The sequence below is a fragment of the Homalodisca vitripennis genome, chromosome 1 (assembly GCF_021130785.1).
Source record: "Homalodisca vitripennis isolate AUS2020 chromosome 1, UT_GWSS_2.1, whole genome shotgun sequence".
Taxonomy (NCBI): domain Eukaryota; kingdom Metazoa; phylum Arthropoda; class Insecta; order Hemiptera; family Cicadellidae; genus Homalodisca; species Homalodisca vitripennis.
In genome coordinates, this window is record NC_060207.1 from 45,305,447 (window position 1) to 45,330,988 (window position 25,542).

Here is a 25,542-nt window from a genome sequence, read left to right on the forward strand (position 1 = left end):
TTTAAATGTGTGTGTTGCCAAGGGGTATTTCCTGATATTTGAAAAATTACTAAGGTTGTGCCTATTCATAAGAGAGGTCCAAAATATCTTTGTGCTAATTATAGGCCTATTTCAATTATTCCTATAGTGTCAAAGGTCTTTGAACGCCTGATTCATATACAATTAACTGATTACCTTGAATTAAATGGACTCTTGTCTAAAAGTCACTTTGGTTTTCCGACCAAAATACAGCACAGTTAATACAGTCTCGTCTTTGAATTAGTGATTGTTACAAATGGCTTGGAACGTCATGAAAAAGTAGTTTTTAGATCTTTTGATATGTCCAAGGCCTTTGACCACTGTAGACCACTGTGTTTTGGTAAATAATCTGGATTTTTATTTGTCTGACAAACTTATCTGTTAATTTTAAAAAAATCCTACCTAGAGGGTAAACAGCAGTGTATGTACTGATGGAAAATGTTCTCACTCTGTCAGTCCCTTGTAGTGTACTACAGAGATCTATCTTGGGGCCTACGATGTTTATTTTATATATTAATGACTTACCTAGCAAGTTAGCTCACTTAAATGTAAATAGTTTTTTATTCACAGATGACTTTAGGTTTAAATGTCAGGGAGAGTAGTACTATGGAGGCCCATAACACCCTAGAAGATAAGACAAAAAGTAAAACAGGAAATACCGAAAGCCTGTAACCATGGCCAGTCCGAGGGAAACCTTGAGAACACGCAAAGCGCTGATTTGGTTGCCCTCTCCAAAGTCTATAATTTTGTGTAACAATAATTGAAATGGAAGCCAATCTTTTAATTTGAGTTATTTGTTCTATAAATTTAACTCAAATTCCATTGTTATAACATTTAGTGAATGTGTATGTATGGTTAATTCTTAGACTGAAGTTATATTTTTGGACTGTATTGCTAATTGAACCATACTTAAAATTGTAACATTTGTTCAGCTCTTCACTTTTTAACATACAATATAAAAGTAAAGCGGGATCAGTAAAGAAACCAAGGATTATGACAATATCGAACGCGTTTTGTGTGTTATTTTTTAATATTTAAACACAATTTGAAAATTGTCCAAGTTTTTTACAATATTAAATACAACTAATGCTTAGTTTTATGTGAGTGATTATTATTATTATGTTTACAGAATTGGTTATAAGTTGAACAGAAAATACCTTCCTCATTCATGTTTAAATACGTTAATTATCCTACTTGAATCAGTATATTTACGAATATGTACAAAACTAAATATACAGGTAACAAAATTACATTTTAAATTGAAATGTTTTTTGTTTTGTGAATTTTTTTCCAACCCGTAGTACATCTTCGTAGAATATAAAGTTTCGTTTTCTATTGCTAGTGTTACCAAACTACTCAAGTCGTACTTCTAACCTTACAAAATTCTTAATGAACTTGAATTTTTTAGATCTTATTCCTCCATCTATATATATATAAAATGAATGTTTGTATGTTTGTCCTTTATGGAATCGTGAACTATTGGACCGATCATGATGAAAATTTGTACGTATAATGTATTTTTCCACGGAAAAGGTTTATAAGCTATGCCCATCCCTTTTCCCGATTCAGGATTCCCGCCCCAAAACTGGTTACAGAAATACCCATAAGATAATGCGATTGCACGAAAATATGTTTACGTCATTTAAAAAATTATTTAATCAGCTGTTTCTGTAATGTATACTTCAAAAACATTATGGTTAACTTAAAGCTTGAGTGTTAAAGCACTTTATAATAAGAGAAACGTAGACAATTTTGTTTTAAACATACACTTTTGCAATCACTGTTAACTTGATGTGTCAACACTTTACATCCAGATAATGAAATATATTTCACTTAAGTCACCTTTAACTGCAATATTTACGAAAAATAAACCATGCTCATGCTTGATATCGAGAATAGGTAATGCAGATATCATAATTACTATCTTACGTTGCTACAAATATAAAGAATGTTATAAAAATTTCAACCTTAGTTGTTATTTTTTGACAGACAGTATTCTCAAAAACTCCGTGTGTACATATTCAACACTACGCGTCAGATCTGCAATAAGCTCAATCGTGGCATCGGAGATATAACTAATTATAATCTAAAATTTATTATAGTAAACAAAAAAAAAAATTACTACATAATGTAAGTCTTAAGAAATGTTTGCGTGCGAAGCCGTGGGTAACAGCTCTAGATAGAGGCAGGAATATGGTACATACCTTCATAATACGCCAAGGCTCACGCTCACGATGGAACGACTATCAATTATCTCAGCAATGTTTTAGAATGTGATAGAAAAAGAATAAGTGAATATAGTGTATGTTTTCAACGGGAAATTGCGTGAGAGCGCCGGCAAAGTTTTGCAAAAAATTATGAAATGCGCAGCAAAGCGCGCCGGGCCCGCTCAGTAATATATAAAAATGAATGTTTGTGTGTTTGTCCTTTGTGGAATCGTGTACTGTGTTATGACCGATCGATATGACAATTTGTATGTTAATGTATTTTTCGACGGAAAAGGTTTATCTGCTATCCCCATTGATGTATCTCGCCACCAGGCGGCGTGCAAAAGTTAAAAGGTTTTTAAAGGCACCTGCACACTATAAACTGCGATTACGAAAACAGTTAGTGTATTACGTATTAAAATAGCGAAAAACTATTTGAAGGCGCTAAGTTTTTTATGTATATTTGTCTTCAAAATACATTTTCTGTTGAGACATCCTTCTGGGTTGCGTGTTAGAGCATGTATGGTACTGTTCTACGTAGACAATGGCTATAAGTACATCACTTTCTGTAGACCAGATTTTCATGATCTTTTGTTTGGCAACAACACAAACTGAACTACATCGTCGTTGGAAAATATCTTTTAGCTGTTTACCAGAAGTGCACACAGCCCAAAGCTTACGAAAAGCGTGCGAAGCCGCGAAAACAGCTAGTTTGAAACTAAATCGAGTGAGATAGTAAAGTAAATCCGTCTTAAATATAAACGAATGTAGTATGAAATGTTTACTTCTAGCATATGAAATTTACCAAGGAAACAGTATTTTTCCGGACATAATTGCCATCAATCAGTGATAAAATTAGCAACACTACGCGTCAAGATCTGCAATCTGATTTCTTCCTCAGGTGAATAAGTGACCTAACACATAATGTATACATCTAAGTCTAACATTAAAATCAAACAAGATTTTTTACAACAGACATAAGTCATGTGATCTAATGTGTGTAGTGCACACTATCTCTAAAATAGTAAGAATTATCTATATGAATAAACTAACTTTTAGAGTTATCTTGTGTGTTAAAGGTTAGTTTTTCTCCTGAGAAAGTTTTGCAGATCTCGAAAAGTAGTGTTACTGATTTTTTTGTACCACTAAATTGACCTGGCAAAAATCCGTATAGCATCAGAATCTTCGCTTTCTTCACAATCTTTCCACTCTTAGTTCGTGGAGGCCTTGACTGATGTCGAAAGTTCTGCAGGCCATAACCCACCCAGCAGTCTATATAGTTTAAAGGATATCACAATGGACGACCAGTATCAACTCAACGATACAGTGGCAATTACGTACTACTTTACATACATTAATTAGGAACAGTTTTGGCTTTTAAAAAAGAATAATTCATCCACATGGGGATTGCACGTGGCAGCATGTTTTGTTACTGTTTATAATTAATCAATATAACATGATTGATACTTTTCTGTAACATATTAATCATTCCAGTTTCTTTTGTTTGCCGCTAAATAGTGCGCAACCTGAACGTTTTAGGTGGAAAAATATTTTAGCGTTTACCTTCTAATAGACTATTGGATTATCAAAAGGTGGTAGGTTGAATGGGGGACTCAGTTGCGAGTTTTGCCGCATGATCGTAGTGATAGCCCATCGTTCTGAAGATTTCAAATCCGTCTCTGACATATTACGTGTTTATTCTACGTAGTTATGGTGTTTATACTTCTAATAAACTTTACATTATATTGTATGTTTTATTGGTATTACATTGTGTGTAATGTAATGATGGAATAAAATCATATTTTATTATGTGCACTAATTTGAAAAAGTTTAGTTACTTCAAATTTGTCATTATGTTTTACATACACATCCTCTTAGCACATTAAAATTGTATTACAATTTTTTAACATGACTATTTAAAATGTATCAAATGACTTGACGGAGCCAGTTTTCTTCTCAAAATATTAAGAGGAATTATCTATATGAAATAAAATAAACATAACAATAAAGCCTATTCAAATATTATTTGATAAATATGAAATCTATCATAAAGGCAGAAAGTATCATTCTTAGCGCCTCACCTTCAAGTTCGCTGGTCGCTGGCATAATTAGGATATATCTTCGTTTGTGACGGAATTATATATGTTTATATATTGATGTTTATGTATATAAGATAGATATATATATGCGGCAAAACAAATGCGGCAGCTGCGGTCCGGTCCAGCCTGTAGACTATGCAAGTCATTCCATTCCAAAGTACCAATTGCAAATCCAACCTAGTGATGGGAGAATGGAATACGTGCATTCAAAAGCCGATCCTTGTATTGAAATATGTATATATTCACCCGTATAACTGTATTGTATTACCACTTTGCAATGCATTGTTCTTGTTGTTATTGGAATGGAATTTCCCTACCAAAAGATGGGACAATCTTTTGCCTTTATTTTCCTCCTACAAACACGCCACACCCATGATTTATGAACACATACAAAATAAAAAATATTTGTTGACTTACTACTTCTGTAAAGAGTCTGAGAATTGTCAAGACGTTGAATTGCAGCTAATGTCAAGAATGATCGTAGAAATCAATAAGCCAAATACACTGGGAAATCAAAAAAATAAAATCGTGTATTTGTTGTTTATCCTAAACACATTGAAGAAAAATAAAATATTTTGTATTATATTGTTTTTTAATCATTACATTTATATTAATTGTATATAAGAACACAAGGTGAATATATCTCAAGTATTCAAACTATGTGTAAAGAAATAAATGGATATATATATATAAAATTCATATATAATCTATGCCAAGGATAGATAAAGCAGCTACATACACACATACAAGTATATGGGACCCAATATAATAACTGTAAAATCATGCATGTAACTTTCAAGATATTCAGCATAAATACATTCATATGATATATGTGAAATATATGTTCATAATGTAGGTTAATTGTAATGATTGAGATCAATTTAAATATTTCCATGTGTTTGAGGTAATCAAATAAATCATACTGTTTTTAATTAGTACTTTTTTATAATTAAAAAATCAATTAAGATATCATACAGTAAAAGTTTGTGTTAATTATACCGAGCTTGTATTCGAATACTTCTCTGTTTTCTTTTGCATCACTGCTACTGTACAACCATTAACACTGTGTTCCAACTTGTTGCCTGTTACTTGAATAGGTTAGTGGATAAGGTTTCGTAATTTGGTAAATAATTAACAATTGAGCCACTTCACACTATCATCAAATTTCAACTTAAAATTCTAGTTTTGTGTGAACATAATGGGCGATAATAGTACAAAGAAAATAGAGAATTGTGCGAAACGTTGAATTCAAAGCTAATGTTCAAGAATATGAATCAAGAATAAAATTGCCCCTGGGAAATAAAATAAAATCAGTGTGAGCTTGAAAGTGGCAAAGGTGTCACTCACACTTCCTAGCAAAAAAAAAGAAATAACATCCTTGATATTCTTATCTTTATATTACATTATCACAAGGTGAGGATCACCTTTCTGGCCTACCCAATAGATTCCTTAAAGAAATACATAGGATATAATCAGAAAACTTACAATTCGGAGACAATCTATGCGGGTATAAGGATAGATAAAGCAGCTGCTTCAAGGTTTGTATCGAAGTGGATTATGGGACCCAAATAAAACTGTGGACTTGAAGTCAGTGCAGTAACCGATCGATTGAATCAAGGATACGTAAGCATAATTAATTCTGAATAATATTTTAATAATCTCAACAACTGCTGTGAACATCAAAATAATACTTGTAATTGTAATATTGAGATCAATTTTATACATTTGGAGTGGTTGAGTATCAATTAAAATGAAAACCATATTTTTTTTAACTGTACTTTTTAAAAGTGCAATGTACTACATTAAGAAAACATACAGTGGTTTGTGTTGAATTATACCTGATCTTGTTTTAATTCTATTCAACATCTGTTGGCTTTGCAAGTCCAACCATGGACAACTGCATTATGTGAACATTTGTCCAACAACTGTAACTGTGAGAGTAGCAAGATATGGCCGTCTCAGTTTTCCTAATTTTGGTATAATATTTGTTTTGCCACTTCACAAAATATTAAATCAAATTTAATATAAAAATATGATAAAATGTATTGAGGATAATAGTACAATAGATATAAAAGGAAGGAAATCCTAAATAATAACAGAAATTACAATGAAATGCCCCTTACCAATGTGTGAGCTTCGATGGCCCAAGGGTGTCACTCCACACTTCTAGCAAAAAAAAAAGAAAAACATCCTTAAGATAGTATTAATTTTGAAGTATATCACACGAGGTCTTTCATAACCCAAAAAATTCCTTAATCAAAGGATATTAATCTTAGAAATTAAAAAGGTAGGGTACGATAAGCGGACCCGGTTTTTATATCCAAAATATTGATGAAATGAGGTTACTTAATTCGGCTAACACTCGATATAATCAATGATACTGAATTAATTATTTTGAATAATTAACTTTAATAATCTCAACAACTGCTGTGAACACTGAATAATAGCTTGTACTGTAATATTTCAATTGTTCTATTATATAAAAATGAAACTGTGTGTAACATCATCACATAGCAAACCGGATTCCCATGTCGCCTAATTTTTTTTAAAATTTGTTCACGTCTTGATCTGTAGAAGGTTTATAGGATACTTTTTATCCCTTTCCGATTCAGGATTCCGCCCCACTGGTTACAGAAATACCCGTAAGAAATGCATTGCAGCAAACATATGTTATTAAGTGAAAGAGTCTTTTCAAATTTTTGGAATTAGCTGTTCTTGTAAAACATATATAATGCGACAAAAAATATATTTATATATAATTTAATACTACATATAGTTTTAAAGGTAAGCTTAAGAGAAACGAACAAATTTTGTTTAAACTGTTTCTGCAATCACTGTTAAACATAGACTTTACTATCCAGATAATACAATTCAAATTTGACGTAAAAATTCACCACCTTTAACTGCTTATTTATTTAGATTGCTATTGATCAGAAGAGCAATGCAGATATCATAATTACTATCCAACGTTGGCTACAAAATATAAAGAATGTTTATAAAATCAACCTAGTTTGTTTTTTTTTGACAGAAGTATCAGGAATGTGGTACATACCTTCATAATTGCGCCCAAGAAGCTCACGAAGGAACGACTATCAATTATCTCAGCAATGTTTAGAATGTGATAGAAATTAATAAGTGAATAATATAGTACTGTTTTCAACGGGAAATTGCGTGCGAAGCCGCGGGAAACTTAAAATGCGCAGCGAAGCGCGCCGGGTCCGCTAGTAATATCATTATTAAATTTATACATATTATTTTATTTATTAAAAGTGGCAGTCAATTGATTTTTAGAAAACTTCGCTGTTTTGAAAGATGAAAGAAATTTTTTTTCGTGTCTCAACATGTTGGTGACTCGTACCGAAAAACCCATTATGTGAAATTTGTGGGAAAGAAACAACTGTAACTGTGAGAGGAGCAAATAGGCCGTCTTCAGTTTTCCTAATTTTGGTTATAATAATTTGTTTGGTCACTGTAAATATTAAATTCATAATTTTAATTTAAAAACATATGATGTTTTGAGGACTACAGAGTACTTTTAGACTTAAGATGTTTATTAAGATCGATTTACATTAAAATTACAACAACTAATGTAAAAACCGGTCCGCTTATCTACCCTACCCTACCCGAAGACACCAGCCAACACAAAAATTAATATTGAATATATTCAAACAATCGGAATAAAATATACAACAAATTAAAAAATAATAGAAACTTACAAAATATTTGAATGAAGAGGAGGTTGTACTTTCGGCCTCCTCTGGAATTAAAGTAATGAAGCCGGTCTACCACACACAAAACCCATTTAAAACTCCATGTTGGACTGATAGAGGATACAATTTCCGAGTGATGTTGTTATGCAGTCAAACAACTTAGCAGAACACCCATGTGCTTATTTATCACAGCTTGTGTCACTTCCCTACTTGTAGAGGCAATCCACACTTGACACGAGGAGAACAAAACTTCACTGAAAGACACTACACAAAATGGGCTAATTGCAATGCCAAAACACAAAACAATACATCTTTATTTTGGAATGTAAAACTCGGAACAATCTAACCATTACAAAATAGCTAAAAAAATTATCAAATAACGAGATAGTTGCGCCGTTGGTAGAAAATGTTGCAAAAATTTTTAGGACAAAGGAGAGCATAAAGGAATGTCACCATAGAGGTAGAATCTAATGCTTAATCATTAATCAATCGGAAAGACTTTAATAAGCGGCCTACACTCGTTATCCGATTGCTATTGTCGAACGAACAATTCAATATAGTCCAACTTCAATGTATGTAAATATCGTTCACAATAAAGTCTCGAATACATTAACAAATTTAAATACACAAATTCTACAATAACATTACAACAACACAACAAAACCAACTATGGCCTAGACTAGAATATCAATGAAACCTTACAATATTTACAACTTGCCCAGCTTGATTTTAATAATCGCTGTTGTGTGAGAAAAGAGGAAAGAATTCTTCCCATGTGTTACCAGAGATCCACTTGTGAAGCTACTTAAACAAATCTCCGGTCACTTGTGAGAAATATCTTACATATTTTACTCATATTCATCAAAGTTTTCAAAGTCGCAAGAGTATTAGTTACTTCTGTTGTTTATTGTTTACATTAAAATTACTATAACTAATAAGTTGTAATCCAAGTTAAATAAATTGTAATATTGAATTATCGGATTAAAAAACAACCAAACCATTTGATAATAACCATTTGAATAACGATTGTAGGCTGCTTATTAAAGTCTGCCCAATTAATCTTCACCATAGAGATAGGAAACTATAAAATGCTTAGATCACTTATAGACACACCAGACATGAACTGATATGATGACTGATATTGACATACTATAGATTACTAGATTAGCGTTATTTCGTCAATAAAAACAAGAATTGTTTATCGCAAACCCCTCAAAACTCGTCCGAGGGTCTAGTAGATAACAAAGAGATATTATTCCTTCCGTGTTTTACCCCTACATTTCTCCAAACACAAAAATAAAAAAAAAAAAAAATTACCAAACAAAAACTAAAACCTCTTTATTGAAAAAAAAAACACTCAAAACTTGTTATTATTTTTGATCACACTCCGCCACACCCAAAATGCGAGTGCCTCCGGCCATCAGCGTGGGCTTCCGCAGCACCTTTGGTGCTGCCCCGCGCTGATGTCAACGAAAGAAAAACATCCCTCGAGATAGTACCTATCAGTAAAATATCAAATTCTAGAGGGGCTGATCAGAAATATAAATTGAATTGTAATGGAAAGGCAATTATGTACCGTGCAAAAAACTTAAATAATCACGTGATGCCGCGCGGCCTGCCTTAATCAAGATTCTCGAGAAAGATAAGATAACAGCGACAAGAATACCGATCACAATACCTGGAAATGCTTGTAATTTTGTAATTAAAGATTTGTTTTTTCGTTCTATCATGTTTGTTTCTATAAATTTATATTTTTGTGTTCTTGATACTATAGTGGTGATTTTAATAATCAACCTAGATAGTTATTTGTGACAAGTAAAATCATACTCTTCTGGCATAAACCGATGGAGTTTAAAAGAAATTGAATATGATATTAGTGGCTTCCTCGCTATCAATATTAGTGTAACAAAATGTGGATAGATAATTTAATTCAACAAAAACTCCGTCCGTTTCTACCATGTCACCAATCATCATACAAAGTATTGGGAAAAGACTATCGAGCGGGTTGAATACAAAATGTGTGGGTTGTCAGTATAAAACTATCCATAGGGCTTTCAGAAATTACTAAAGTAAACAATTCATATTACCATTAACGATCAGTAATATATAACAGATATAACATTTTGTTACCGAAAGAGTCAAATAAATAAACAAAGTTGAGCACGCCGGACCACTTCCACACCATAAATTGATATAATCCAGTAGTATTGATGCTCTATGCTTGTAGCGCTGAAAGGTTGGTCACAGTACTTGTTTGTTTTTTGATTTGAGAGTAGGCTTTTCTCCACTTCACTGTAAGATTGTGACTAAGAATTCTTTACTTCTATTATTTTGTGGTCGGTATAATCCCAAAGTACCCTAAAATTATTTCTACTTTTTAGACCTATTTCTTCTAATTTATTGGCCTGTGTTTGTGTTAATTGTTCCCTCCACCAACAAATAATAGACTAAAATAAAGACAGTAGTGCGTGTTGTACGTCTTGATACGGGGTTGAAAACTGATAGGGGTTCAAAATATTGATCGTGGGACTGGACAAGGAACAAGCTACAGCTTGTCTAAATGCTCTGGATGGTTTGGAAACTGAGAAAAAATGTGCGTGCTTAAGTATTTGACACAACAGCTAACAACAATGGCGCATGTACCATTCTTGAAGACAGTTGAAATTCTAGACTTCTGTGGATTCCATGTAGACACCATGTACTTGAAATTGTGCTCTCCTCCGTTTTTAGTACACTTTTTGGAGTTAGTGAGGGTCCTGATGTTGTCATATTTAAGTGTTTCAAAAAATATATTGGCCTCAGATTGGCCAAACATTTTCTCCCGGTAGTAATGATTTGTTTGAAGGTCCCAAATCAATCAAAGCAGCCTCAAGATGACTACTTAGAGCTGATACAGTTGTTTAATGTTTTTCTTAGTGATACAAATCTTAGAATCGAAAGTAAAGTTCCAGGTGGTTTGAAAAAAATATAATCCTTACATGGATTTCTTCCAAAAATTAAGGATTTGCATTGGAAAAAGTTGTTATTTCTAGTCTATTCTATTTATTAGAAAATATTCATAATATTCTTTGTTTTCAGGCTCAAAATCATCCTATTTCTTACAAACCACATTTTCAATTTGTCAAGATCTTCTTGCATTGTACTACACACGGTTTGATCACCTTTAAGAAATTTTAGAAACTGAATGAAATATACTTTTTTAATAGTGTTTATATCAGATTCCTTAGCAATTAACTGAACAATAAAATTATATTTTGCTGATGTCATGTTGGGCCCTATAAGTCCCTGGTTTTGTGTCTGTTTAGAGATGGACTATATTTCACTACCGATGACTGTCACCGATATATCTTTCTGTCACTGGTTGACAGATACCATTAAAAAGTGGTGACAAGGTTTATGAAAACAGTTTTCACTACCAAGTGCACAAGGAAAATTTACGCATTAAAATGTATTTATAAATATTGCTACCACAAACTTACCCCTTGAAGGAGTAAGTGAAGTTAGACTACGTTGATTTTGAAATGATATCTGAAATCATCTATACTAACGTGATCCGAGTAAAGAGTGGATCCTGGCATGCCAGATGCGTGGACCTGTCTCAGGCCCATCGGATTGAAATGATATCCCAGTGTGCCTGTGTGAACTTTCGTAAGTTCTGTATCAGAGGCAGCCTTATTGTGTTACTTGATAATTGATCTCAGGTGTTAAGGAGGGCCTGATGTTGCTGTTACCTATTGCTGACTCAACCAATTCATGTTACTAATTTGACAATAATCAAAAATGTCTGTGCCGCTTGTGTAGGAACAATAAGAAATAAAGTTATACTAGTTTATCATAAAAATATATATTCCTTTAATTATTGAACCTTTACATTGATGGTCATTTAAGACATGTCCCTTTATAGGAGATTACGAAAACATTGAATTTGAATAAAAACAAAACAGATTCACAAATCAATTGAAAATTATTTGAGGAAATCTTCTTACTTTCTGCATTACTGGATATGTGGAAAACATATTTCTGATACATGGTTAGATTGTTGTGATTTAAAACTACATTTTAAAAACTACTAATATGCTCTTTACATTGAATCTTGAGACATAATATATTTAAAAATATATGTGTAGAATGTCCTGAATCAATTGGTACCAATACAATTCTGATATCTTGAACATAAAATTATGTTCTTTACACAACTTATTAACAATATCTCAGGTGACGTTTATCATAAAAGCATTTAATTTCTAATTTAACCAAGCTATTGGCTTCATATACCTCAATTAAGATGAAACTACTGTAATGGTTCCTGAAATACCATTGCCATAGTCAAAACTTTTGAAATGATTGAATTTCTGGAACTATTTTAAAACTGATCATATTATCATTCTACATAGACAAAATAGTCTAGTCTAAAGTTAAGTTCAATGGGTTAAAATGTTTGTGTATTTTAAATTCGTGACAAAATCTGTTCTCTTCAATGGCCAGTGGTCCAATCTTCATTTTACAAATGGACTGAAACTTGACATTTCAAAATATAAAAATGAATTATTCAATCAATATTTAATTAAGCCTATTTATTTGAGTAGGATACATATTTTAATCATAGTTACATATCAAATGTGTATAATTTTTAAATTGAGAACATTAAAATTGTATTTCCACTCACCATGAATTAAGCATAAAACTGCTAATAGTTGTCAGGTGTTTGTGGCGATAGATAAAATTAATGAAACCATTCATGAAGTGCAATGATTTGTACAAACCGTATTAGTAATAATTAAGATAATAACATGTAGTCTAAGAATTACAAAAATAAGCTGTAATTTAATTTCTACAAATATTTTAAAACTGATCATATTATCATTCTACATAGACAAAATAGTCTCACGGTGGCCAATCAAAACCTCTTCAAGTTCGCGGTTTATTCCTGGTTCTCCTGCTCGAAAATTTCCGATTCTCTAGTCTATTTTCAAGCCAAATAAACAACTGTAAAACTGTATTTAACTCTTACGCCGAGTTTAACGGTGTTTATTGTCACCAGCAGTATTTGCAAGAGATGCTACAAAGCTGTGGTGCTCTAGTATTTCGTTGCTAGTGACATGTGAGAAATTCGGTGACGATTTATCGCTATCACTTATTTTAAGCTCCTTAGTAATAATAATAATAATAGCTTTATTGCCGTAGACAATTACAGTATTGTATGGCGAGTGTCATATCGATTAAAACATACTAGAATATAAATTAAAATAACAAAACAATACAAATAACAAACAATTACCCTTAAAAATATAAAATTGCTTATAATTGTGAACAAAGAATGCAAAAAGTTTGCAAGGTAAAAAGCTAAAGTGCTACACATAACGGCACCCTCAACCCAACAGAATTGATTAAGCCTCATGATCCGCAAACTCACCAACAGAGTAGTAGGCTCCTTGCACCAGTAGGCGCCTTAGCTTCCTCTTAAACAGTGGTTTCCTATTTTTTACACGCAAGTCAAGGGCAGCTTGTTGAACAGTTTAGCTCCAACCTCAGATGGTAGAGATTCTTAAGCCTGGAGCCTGTGCTGCGCAGATCTAAACGCATCCCGCCCTCTGGTGTTGTACTCATGAACGTCCCTGCCCCGCGTTACCTCACATTTATAACAACAGTACAAGACGGTCTTGTACATGTAGAGGGATGAGAAGGTTAACAAATCAAGTTCTCTAAAATGATCCCTACAGGATTCTCTAATTCCTATTTTTGCCATGATTCATACTGCTTTTTTCTGAAGGACGAAACACCTCTGGAAATAGACATTCGCACACCCTCCCCACAATGTTATGCCGTATGACGTATGTGGGTACACTAGGCCATAATAGGCCATTTTCAGTAGGTGTATTCCACAAAATTCTGCCAATTTCCTCAAAGCATAGATGCCTGAGGACATTCTAGCACAGACAACGTCCACATGTTTTTTCCCAGGACAAACCTTTATCAATGTGAATTCCTAGAAATTTGATGCCTAAAACTTCATCAATGACCATATCATTCAGTACAACTGATGGACCGGGTTCATGGAGCGCTCTGCGCCCTGAAAAACAGATGAAGTTTGATTTGGAATCATTTGTTTGTAGATTCACATTTGATAAAAATTGAAGACATGAATTTGAATTTACAAAGCAATCAACTTCCAAAGACTCTTTGCATTTTCCCTGGAAACAGAGGGTAGTATCGTCTGCTTACTGAACCATTTGACCAGATGATATAGATGACCTAAGGTCATTTATATAAACTAAAAAAATTTATAGCTTTTATCTCTGTCTTTCGATGTGTTGACGAATCATCGTGTATACCTAATAACTTTCCTTTCTGTGATGTTTGGAAAATACATATACCCAATATGGAATAAACAAAGATAACAAATAAATACCAAAACAGCGCTACCATGGGGCAGACTTCAGTCCAGCATTGCGGGTCAAAGATCTGCGGTGGACGAATTCGAAGCAATCGGTAATTTCCGTACTGCCGATCAGTAGTCATCCGGGAATAGATATTTTTTGGATTCGAAATTCAGCTAATTCAGCTTCCCCACATGAGTAGTATATTGTGAAATCGTGATTTTTCAAGCGTAATTAGTCACTTCTGTTGGTATCGGAATCGAATAGAAAGAGCCCCGGTATTGAGTATCAGAAACGATCCATCCTTACTAAAAATTTCAGGGACACTATAAAAATTCACCGCCATTTACCCCCCGGAGTTCGAAATTCATGCGTAATGCACGCATTTCCAGATTCTCATCGTACCCCTGGTTAGAGTCCCGCAAAAGTATCGTGGCTCTCAAAATAATTCCCACTGATGGCCAATACATGAAGAACGCATCAGAAAGTTATCTGCTACGGAAGTTACCTAAGTGCTGTTAGTTTGCGATCTGTAGAAAAAGTACATAGACAGCAGTACAGAACAGTACCTTCTACATTGCACCCAGAATACGAGCACAATTGATGTTATCAATTACTGGCTCCTAAATATTTTGTGTCAGCCTTTAATATAATGAATCACCTCATCACTACAAAGTAAATAAACGCACGAAAGGCTGTGGTTCATCATGTTTTTGTTAGATTATAGTCATGGACTAATAAACAACATGACATAAAGCTCCTTATACATGTTAGTCTATTTGGTTTGAACATTTAGAATCGTCCGACCGATCGTCACGTGTGCGGAAAAGTCGTTCAGGTTAATAGTTAATCGGAGAAATTACAGGATTTCCAGCCATCGTCCAACTAATCCCATTCTGACGACGAAACTGACGTACGTGTTTGATTCGGTCGGCTGGCAGTCTGCTGTTTGTACACTGGTGACAATATAAGCTGCGTTTACACTGGCAAGTAAAGTTGCGAGAGTATTTGCACAACTACTGTCGCATAATGTGAACAAGATAAACAATTTTACTTAACTGAGCTGTCAACTGAGAACTGTCGCAAGTCCTTGTACAACTTGCTACAGTTGTATCGCCTGTTGTTCCGAGAGTCAATACGAAGTCTGTTTGCACATGGCAGTGATGTCTCGGCAATGCTTATAAATGAAATTTTAATAGTCGAGACTGATCTCCAGTTCTTGCAAACAATTGTCTTACACTGGTTTTTTGGCAACGTTTGCAAGAGCTCTTGCACCCGTTGAGACACGATTTTTAGTCGTACACAAAAATTGCAAATTTTTGCCAATGTAAACGAAGGTTTGGATGTGACCGTGATATCAAAACATAACATCACTTTCTTGGTTTTTAACCTATGTAATATTATGACCAATCGGAACAAGTGCGAGGAGCCAATCATTCAACCGAGGTCTCTGCTGTGATACGAGTGGTAAGCGGTGGGATGTGAGCGCTGGATCGAGCAGTGACTTAAAAGTTTAATGTGTTGTACATAAGGGGAACACTCAAGACAGACGTGAGCGGCAGGGCGGTACCATACGATGCCACTTATCCGCTGCTAATTCTCGACAATAAATGTTTCTCCTGCCGCTCAGACGAAGCCCTCAGCTCATTCTGTCATTGCTGTGCAACATGTCGGACGCAAACATCCCTTTCTTGGCATTACTTGTTATAGCTTATGCACTATTTTTTTTCTCCAAAAGATATCTTATCAGACCTGGTAAAAATCCAACTGAAATTCTGGTGTACTCAAAAACCGGGTGTGTCAAACATATTATATTATTCAACAAACCGAACTATTAAGCCTGTTTATAGCCTTACTTTGACGACTGAATAATACTTAAATACATAAAGCCTGTTTGTATCGCGGTCACTACAGCTTAAAGCGTACCGATCGTTTAGTGCCAAAGTCCAGATCGGTCGGTCTTGGCTCGATTTTAAAAAATTGTCCAATGCATTGTTACGTGTTTTTTTTCTGGGGGGGGGGGAGGGGGCTTGCCACAGGACAGGAGTAGAACTAACCAAGATAAACTCAACTACACTAGTAGAGGCGATCCTCAGATGAAGCTCCGAACATATTTTGATCTTCATTCACAATTTCAGGATCCACGTCACGTATAATATGATGTGTCTAGATTAATAAAATTCTTGATTCAAGAAGCTGTCAAATTATATCGTGATTTTATAAGTTATTGGAGACGGCAAATTTGTTTTTTTAATTTTCCCGGTTCTCGGAAAAAAAAAGATTCCCAGTTGGGTGGCCACCTGGATTTAGCCAAAAGCTAAGTTCAAATTTTTGTGGTCCCGCCAGTTACTTTGTAAACTTTGCATAATCATGGAGGTGGGTATCTAAAACAATTAAATTTTCACAGTTTTGACAGCTCGGTACTGATGTAAACCATAATTATTAAAACTAAAACTTACAAGTAAAAGGTGTGTATGTACTAAGCTTATTACAGAGTAGTATGAGGGACAAAATAAAATTGAATACACTAAAATATCTTTACTAACAATATAAATGTTATTTACCCTGTTCCTCCATCTAAGATGGGAATGACACAAAGAGATCAATATTTACAAAATTAGGAATAAACATAAATATTAATTCATAAAGAATGTTAAGAGTATTCATATAAAAACATAACAAAATAATTGATTAAAATTCATTGTAAAGTTACTCTATAATTATGTACAAATATCACAGCCCAACATTGTGATATATATATACTAATATAATAATTATGATAGGTACTTTAATAATAAAACCATAACATTGGTCTTAGCAATTAGGACTTCCCCCCCCCCCCACCCCCCCCCCCCCCCACCCCCCCCCCCCCCCACCCCCCCCCCCCCCCACCCCCCCCCCCCCCCACCCCCCCCCCCCCCCACCCCCCAGCATGGTAAACAAATTACCAGCGGACAGACCAACATCAACCTACGGTGAGTAAAAAGTCCTGAATCTATAGGCCAGGATGTGGTTCCCTCGTCATTAGTTTGGGGATTTTACTACTGACGATTAATTTGTTTATATCAATACGTGTCGCAGAATATACAGCAACTTAATATACCTTGACAATAGTGAAAAAAATAGAAAAAAATACAAAAAACTATTTTCAAAATGGATTATTACAATCTACGATAAATTAAGTGCATTCTTGGAATTTGTTTTTTGGCCATCCAATGCCCCTTGCAAACGGTCACCAATGCAAGAAGCAACCACGCTCGACGTTGCATTAATCTGGCTTATCTTGCGAAAACCGTTGTACCCGCTTACACTGCACCATTGGCATTGGCAAAGGAAATACCAAAGAATAAAGTCCAAAGACAGAAAGGCAAAAACATTCTGTATACAATTTTATTTAACAATTTGCACAGTATATAAAAATGACATGGTGCCAAATTCGGTTTAAACTATTAAACTGGGGTTTTCAAACTTTTTTATTTAAGTATATTAATATTTAAATGTTTTGATATTATACAGCTGATTTAGTATTTTGTAAATGTTTACAAATCCAAATTACGTGGTTTCAACGTGACCCTCAAAATCTATTGTTAGGTTAGATGGATTTACTAGCAAAATTGTGTCTATTATTAATTTGGTTTACAAATGCTAACTCTAAATCGACCTTAATACCCAGTGGTCAACCAATCGTACAAGTTTAGCCAAAAGGCTCGTGAAGACGCGCTTATAGTTACAACACCCCGAGACAATCCGTCTACGCTGTGATGGTTGTGAAGACGAATACTTTACGGTGGGATCATGATACAGGAAGGATTGTGCTCAGGCTCTCTGCTGACCCCTGACTGGGTTCTGACTGCCGCGCATTGCCTCTACAAGAATGACTTGAGTTGCGAGAGACATCACGCGTTCCTAATCTACGCTGGAGGTAATTCACTGGGGGAACTTACAGGAATGGCCTCGATGCCTGAAGGAGCCCAAACGTCTAATAGTTTCTCGGCTTTAACTCACCCAAAATACAAGAACCTTGAGACCTACTACGATATATCGCTCTAATAAAGGTAAAGTTTCGTTTTTAAATTATCAAGCGTCATTGGGACCATACCTATAGCGACTCAACCGTGGGTGGAAAAGGATTATGTTTCTTGCAAAACGACGGCGTTTGGGTTGGCTTACTCGGAAAAAACTTACTCCAAATTTAGATTTTACGAGGAAAACTCAAAGGTCCCTGGTTTCAATGTGCAAGTGTCGCAGAACATTAAAAAAGTTAACCGGTACTTCTGACTGGTTATGCTCCATGCCCGAAGAAGACTATGGCATATGTTGGGGGGATTCTGGTGGGGGGTTGGTCTGTGACGGGAAAATAGTGGGGGTCAACACTCTTATAATGCATGTGAAAAATATTGACAAGTGCAAATTTGGAAGCAGAGAAGCCTAAGTGTGGCTCCAAGAACACGATGAGCATGTTCACAGAAGTCTGCAACCATGCACGATGGATATATTCGCACGTCAGGACACTCAATAGAACCCACTTTTTCTAAAGAGTGTTGGGAGTGGAGAAGCCATGCTAGTATGTCAGCACCACAAATGATTTTCATAATATATGTTGTCTCAATTCAGTGGATTTTATGAAATGCTATATTATTTTATTTGTGATGGGATTAATTAATTACGATTAAGTATATGTTTTGTTAAAATGCGTAATTGAATTTTGAGTTTAGTTCAAGTTAACCTTCCTTTTATTGCAGCGTCTGATATCTGACGCTTTTCTCAAACTTTACACCTGGAATCTGGAATCATTTTTGTATGAAAGGATCAAAAGAAAGTCGACGACGATGAAGCTCAAAACGAAACATTTATATCGTTTCGACATCAGAGACACCTATAAATAGTTGAAGTGGTAGTCTCGTTGTCTAATCAGGTACACACTTGAGTGCACTACGATGTGATAGACACGATATCTAAGCACGGTGGAGCAACCGAGTTTTCTACACATAACGTAGTTATGGTAGGAAGGGTTAATTAAATTAAATTTTGAATTTGAATTGATTTTTTTATTTATTCAATTGTGTACCTGATGAGACAATGAGACTACCATTTCACCTATTTATAGGTGTCTCTGATGTCGAAACGATGTAAATGTTTCGTTTTGAGCTTCATCGTCGTCAACTTTTTTTGGATCTCTTTAGACGAACATGGCTTCAGATTCCGGAGTCGAGTCTGAGACAGCGTCAGATACCAGACGCTGCAATAAAAGGAAGGTGAACTAGAACTAAACACAAAATTCAATTGCATCAACCCTTCCTACCATAGCTACGTTATGTGTTCGCAATACGTAATAGTCGGAATTTTAATCATTAATTAACTTGAGGGTGATTTTATAATCATAAATAGTAAGAAAACAATGCTTTATAGATTAGTTCATAGTAACGGAATTACTCTATTCGCAGTGCAGTGGAACTTTAAATATACGAAGGTTAAGGAATTAATAATTATAGACAAACACGTATTATAGAAAAAACTTGTTAAATTGATGTAAAATATGACTAGTTGTAAAATGAAATCTGCTTAAAACAATCCAAGTTAAGATATCTCCATGGGGTCAGTCATCAAAAATTGAAGCTCCTAGGTCTGGCCATCGGATCGTGGGGCAGAGAACAATGTTCCCGTAAAACAGATGATGTACATTTTCTATGATTTGTAGAATTTCTCTATATAGTTTTGTAAGTTATTATGAACTAGCCTACAGTATTCGTATGTATTCATGAACATCATGGTGGGTTGATTCCGGGAACAAACTTTAGAGATGTATTATTCATACACCAACAAATGTTTCGTATTTTGTATGAGTTCACCCTACGTAAAATGCATCAGGTCAGAAATATTGATAATATTGGCTGATAACTGTGATTGGATACGTTCCTACTATTTTGTTAGCACAACAACTCATTAACGTTAATTTTTCAATGTTAGCTGAATTCATCTAATAAATGTAATTATCAAATCCTGTATCTTCAGGAAACGGTAGGAACATAAAAATTTAGTTCTGATTCAACATCTGAATAGAGCGGAAATAAGGGGAAGCCGTTCAATCAAAAGAAAATATAATGTCATATGTAAGCGGTTTACAGGAGGCCTGGGATTGCCACATAAAGCACCCTTCCTGACTTGCGGAAAGTAAGGTGAAGGTTCTGACTCTAAAACTGCCACTTTTTTTTTTTTTTTTTCTTTTCATGTGCTATTTTTTAGAGGCAGATCTCTGCCATTACACTTTAATTTGAATTTTTTATTTCGTTTGTTTTTGAAAACTAATAATAAAATTATGACACATCCACAATATTGTAGTAAGGGTTTTAGGATTACGTGTTTTATAAAATAAATAAAACTGTATAACTAATTATTATTATTGTGTAACAGTCTGTTGTTCCTTGTTTCTAGTAATCTATTAATTTCTGAACTGGTGTTCTATATACTAATAAATAATTTATATACTGATGAAAACCATCCTAGAATTATAAAAATAAATTAAATTTTAACCGTTTTGGATGTCTATTGGTTAAATGATAAATGCATTAGCAACTATTTAATCAAAAAATATTGAGATTTAAAGATTATTTGAACTAAAAATACTTTCGCCAAATGTTTTATTTTTCAAAAATCTGTTGTTTATTTTATCAGACAACAAAATCTGATACGCACTCTTTACTTATAAAGCCTTAATATGTGGCACAAATGTAGTAAAATGCGTCATTTTCTTAAACTTTGATAAAACTACAGGTGTATATACTACAACAAATTGTAAGTAACAATTGAAATGTTTTGTTACATTCTGTTTTGTTTAATTAAAAAACTACATTTTTGTATGTCTGCCTGTCTGTATATCTGTACGTCTGTAAGCACGATATCACAAGAAAAAACTTACCTATGGTCTTGGAATTTTCCATAATGCTCCTTCGTGTTTATTTAGGAAACACCGAATACAATGATGGTTATTTAGCTGAGTGTTAGCAAACACTTTTACAATGGGCTTATGGGTAACCTAGTTTAACACGAGGAAAGAGCAAAATTAAACTATTTGCAAACAAACGGAGTGCAATAGTATGAGGTTCTACATGTGATATATAAACGCATATAGTCTAGCTACTCCAACACATGCATCATATATTGATAAAATTGGTGATTAGACGTTTATTATTTGAAGGCTACAATGGAACCCAACTAAATGAACGAGGCAAGATTTGATTCTATCATGAGGCAAGATACCTTCTAGAGAGATGTCATCTGTGGACTTTAAATTTTGCATCAAACTTCGTTTATACGTAGACAAGAAAGAGCTATAATATTGTGGTGCGTCTCCAAGCATAAATTTGTCATTGAAGCCTATTACTCAACAGGCCGACTCACTCAAAATGTCTCTTTTGTCTGCCGGAGGATGTAAATATTACTTTTCTGTATCATTGTCTCAAGGATATCTCGGAAATAAAATCAGCTATAAATTTAAATGTAGCAATTGTCCATGCATCCTCAGCGAATCCTCTGTTACGCAACACGTGGTGTAGTGTACTCCTACCTTGTATGTGGAGACTTTACATAACCAATAAAATACTTGTATATATTTATCACTGTAGGAAAATAACCAAATCCCTCAATGAAAAACTCAACACGATTCAGGATTAGTTCCTCAAGTGACATATGATGACGTGGAATGGACAAAATGGCGACACATTTTTTGATTAAGAGAGCCCTTCCCTTGTTTCTCACAGCTCCCTCAATTTAAAAAGTGGTATAAACAGTGAAGGTTCTACAGTAAAGGTTGGTGACGTAATCTCCTCTATAATTTCACCAGTCTTGCTAGTAAAAACACACAATCACATCATTGGAGAAAAGAACACCTACAGCATGGAACGACGCTTTCAATAATAGTCGTTCTGCGATGTCGTCCATTAGGGTGGGCTTTAGTCAATCCTTTACAGACTTGCCGAGACAAAGTTCCCCTGTCCTCTGAGAAATCAGAATATATGTCTGGGAGACCGCCCTGCCCGCCTGCTGCTCGATACCGCCATTTCATTATCCTACAACTGCATTCACTTCTGAGTCACTACTGTATATGAAATAGTACTTAGTGTCTACCCTCGCCAATAACACAACACAAACAACAGGATATTTTATAAATAATTATACTGTATATTGGGTTCCAAGCTCAAAATTGGGAATAATCCAAAAATCAAACTATATTTTTATTCTTTAAATACGCCAAAAATGTTGCATGAAAAAGTTTTGTTTTCCTAACTTAATTATATTATTAAGTCAATAAAGGCTAAATTTATTGTATGCGTATTTTTGGCATTTCATGGAAGGAAAAATTCACCGTAATTTATGAAAATATAAATTTTAGGAAACAACATATAAATAAAATAATTAATACTTTTAAAAATAAATATTTTATAGCTATTTAATCAAGTATAAAAATATACCGATGTGAATGAAAATAGGACCCGATGTAATGTAACGTAAGCGTTATCACATGGACGGACTGCCCTTTTACTTTTAATAGTTTGTATTTGATATGTTTATTGTTTCTTATATTATGTTGTAAAATGGGTTTTATGTTTGATAAATAATTATATTCTAAAATTAATGGAGTTCTTTCTTAGACCAAGAGAGCCCTATGTAACATGCGGACAAAATTCAAGCTTAGGGTTGGTCAGGTCTGTCAAAAAAAGATTTTAATTTTGAAAGGCTAATATCTTCGCTTCCATTGGGAAACCTGTAAATACCTAGAAACGATTGTTATTTAGTTGTTCATGTTGATTTTTGATTCCGACAGCTTTGAAATCTTTTTCCACTGTTTCCAAGATTGAAAAAATGGTGAACTTGAAGTTGTTTTTCAGAAAAATCGAGATTCCCCCTCCCTTTGGATAATTTTCTGCAATAAGAAGTGGCCAAAGGTCACTCAGTCTTCTGGCTCTTACCTGCGTCGAAACATTGCTTACACAATTAACTTCTTTGAGTATCTCGGCTTCAGTAAGATTCGGTTTTGTAACATTTACTGGCTGGAGATGGCTCTCCACAGCTTTTATCTTAGTTTTAAACATTTTCTGTTATATATATATATATATATATATATATATATATATATATATATATATTTATTTAAAAATAATCTAAAAAAAGTTTATAGAGCAGGTTAACTTGACTTGAAAAGAAAATCGTTAAACAATTATACATTGTTTAAAAATCATTTTCGATTTAGATCAATGAACGTAAATTTTGCTTCTACTCTCATTAAAATTAATATTTATTGAATTTCTTTACTGAAGGAAGCTAGAGAATTAGGACAAAGGATATAAAGATTCAATTGTTTAAATAATACGTGTGAAATTTTAAATCTTAAAAAATACACATATGAGGAACTGACTGTGATTGAAAACTTCATTACTTAAGTACATTATTATAGACAATCAATTCATTTATAAACTACTTAGGTACAGTACAGGAAATGACCGTCATAAGTATCACTTCTCAATTTTTTAAGGATTAAAAAACTGTAGAAAATGTCTTACATCAATTTTCCATAGAGTATGTGTAAAACTCTGATTTACGAGGTTTATGTGGGATCTCAATCATGGGTATACTGTCTTGTTAGCGAAGCCGTAGTCTCTCAAGTTTAACCAGATCTTTAGCGGATATGACCACCCGTCACAGTCTAGCCAGTCAAGGCTTCTGTGATGGGTGGAGTCAATAAAGAACGGTAGCAGATGTGTGGCAGAACTTACATTTACCATACGAAAAGACTGAAATAGACGCCTAGGAAAATATTGTAAAGTGTTTCTTCCTTCAAAGTATTTTTTTTTTAAATTCACAACTCACTTATAAATAAAACTGAATACGTCTTTCCACTTATAAATAGAAACCTTGTGCAGTTTTACCAGTCCCGAGTATAGTAGCCTAACTTTGGCCTAACTTGTTTGAATATTGCAAGCATACTGTTTACACCTGTTGCAGCAATTCTGTTGAAGGAGCTCATGAAGTGCAAAAGACGCTAAACACCCCACCTGTCAGCCAATACAGATACAAATATTTACCGGCACAATCACGTGGTGAAATATACAGTACTGAGATCGCTATATCAAGTCTTTAATGCCGTGCCGCGAAGCGCCTCTGGCCTAGCGCCCATTGCGGCTCTCCACCCCAAATAGACATGGAAACATCACGATCTTGCTTGTTTAATGGCCCCAGCACATCCGTTTCCGCCTGCACTCCTTCCTGGTCTATTTTTAGGCTGAATTTTATCACCTCATGTGGGGAAAAGTCATGGAAAATGTGTCCGTTTTGCTTCTTTGCCAAATCACACCCCGTGTGGGGCGCCATTTTTTTGTTCAGCAGGAAAACATTACAATATTTGGGCCTACAAGTACGTTATATGATTCTATTTAATATAACCACTTAGCAGTTAGCTGTGTTAGCAAACCCTATCGCTCAAGAGACAGGTAAAGGTCTCTAATATCTCCTTATACTGTCAGGATATCTCGAGAACAAAATGCATTCTAGACTTCAAACTGTGCATAGAACTTCATTTCTACATAGATAATATCAAAGTCGATGATGGTGCATGTCCAACCACGGGAATTGGCCGTGCGTCACTCAGTAGGCTTCTCTTGTCGACAGGGGAAGTGTAAACATTTATTTGCTATGTGATTGTCTGTCTGTCCGCCTGTTCACATACCATCTCAAGATGGAAATGACCTATGTGATGGCTTTAGAGAAACCTTACGCGAAATGTGTTGTCTGGTACTATTACCTCGTTGTACTCGGTCTAAAATTTAAAATTACTTAAAGAGCTAAATTTTTAAGCACTATGAGTAGCCAACAACTAATTAAAAAAACCCTTCAATTTGTGTGAGTATTCATTACTCTATAATCTGAGATTATTGGATATTTTAAAATTCAAATTAAGAAACAAAATATTGCATTTCACCCACTTTAGACAAAAATTATTTTTTAAACACATTTATCTATCAGAAGCCTTTGTTTCCTTTTTTATTTGTTTTTGGTTAATTTTAAAATCATTTTTACAAAATTTCAATCTTTGGACAGAAGCCACCCGAATTGTTGAGACCTTTTATAAAACAAGTCT

At 34.2% G+C, this 25,542-nt stretch overlaps 1 long non-coding RNA gene across 1 annotated transcript; it reads right to left on the reverse strand.

Moving 5' to 3' along the window:
• Window positions 1–11,862: 11,862 nt before the first annotated feature.
• On the reverse strand, window positions 11,863–16,364 carry LOC124360590. Its single transcript, XR_006922253.1, has 2 exons — window positions 14,055–16,364; window positions 11,863–14,020 (listed from the first exon to the last, which is right to left on the reverse strand). It is a non-coding gene; the product is annotated as an uncharacterized LOC124360590 (long non-coding RNA).
• Between the last annotated feature and the right edge of the window lie 9,178 nt (window positions 16,365–25,542).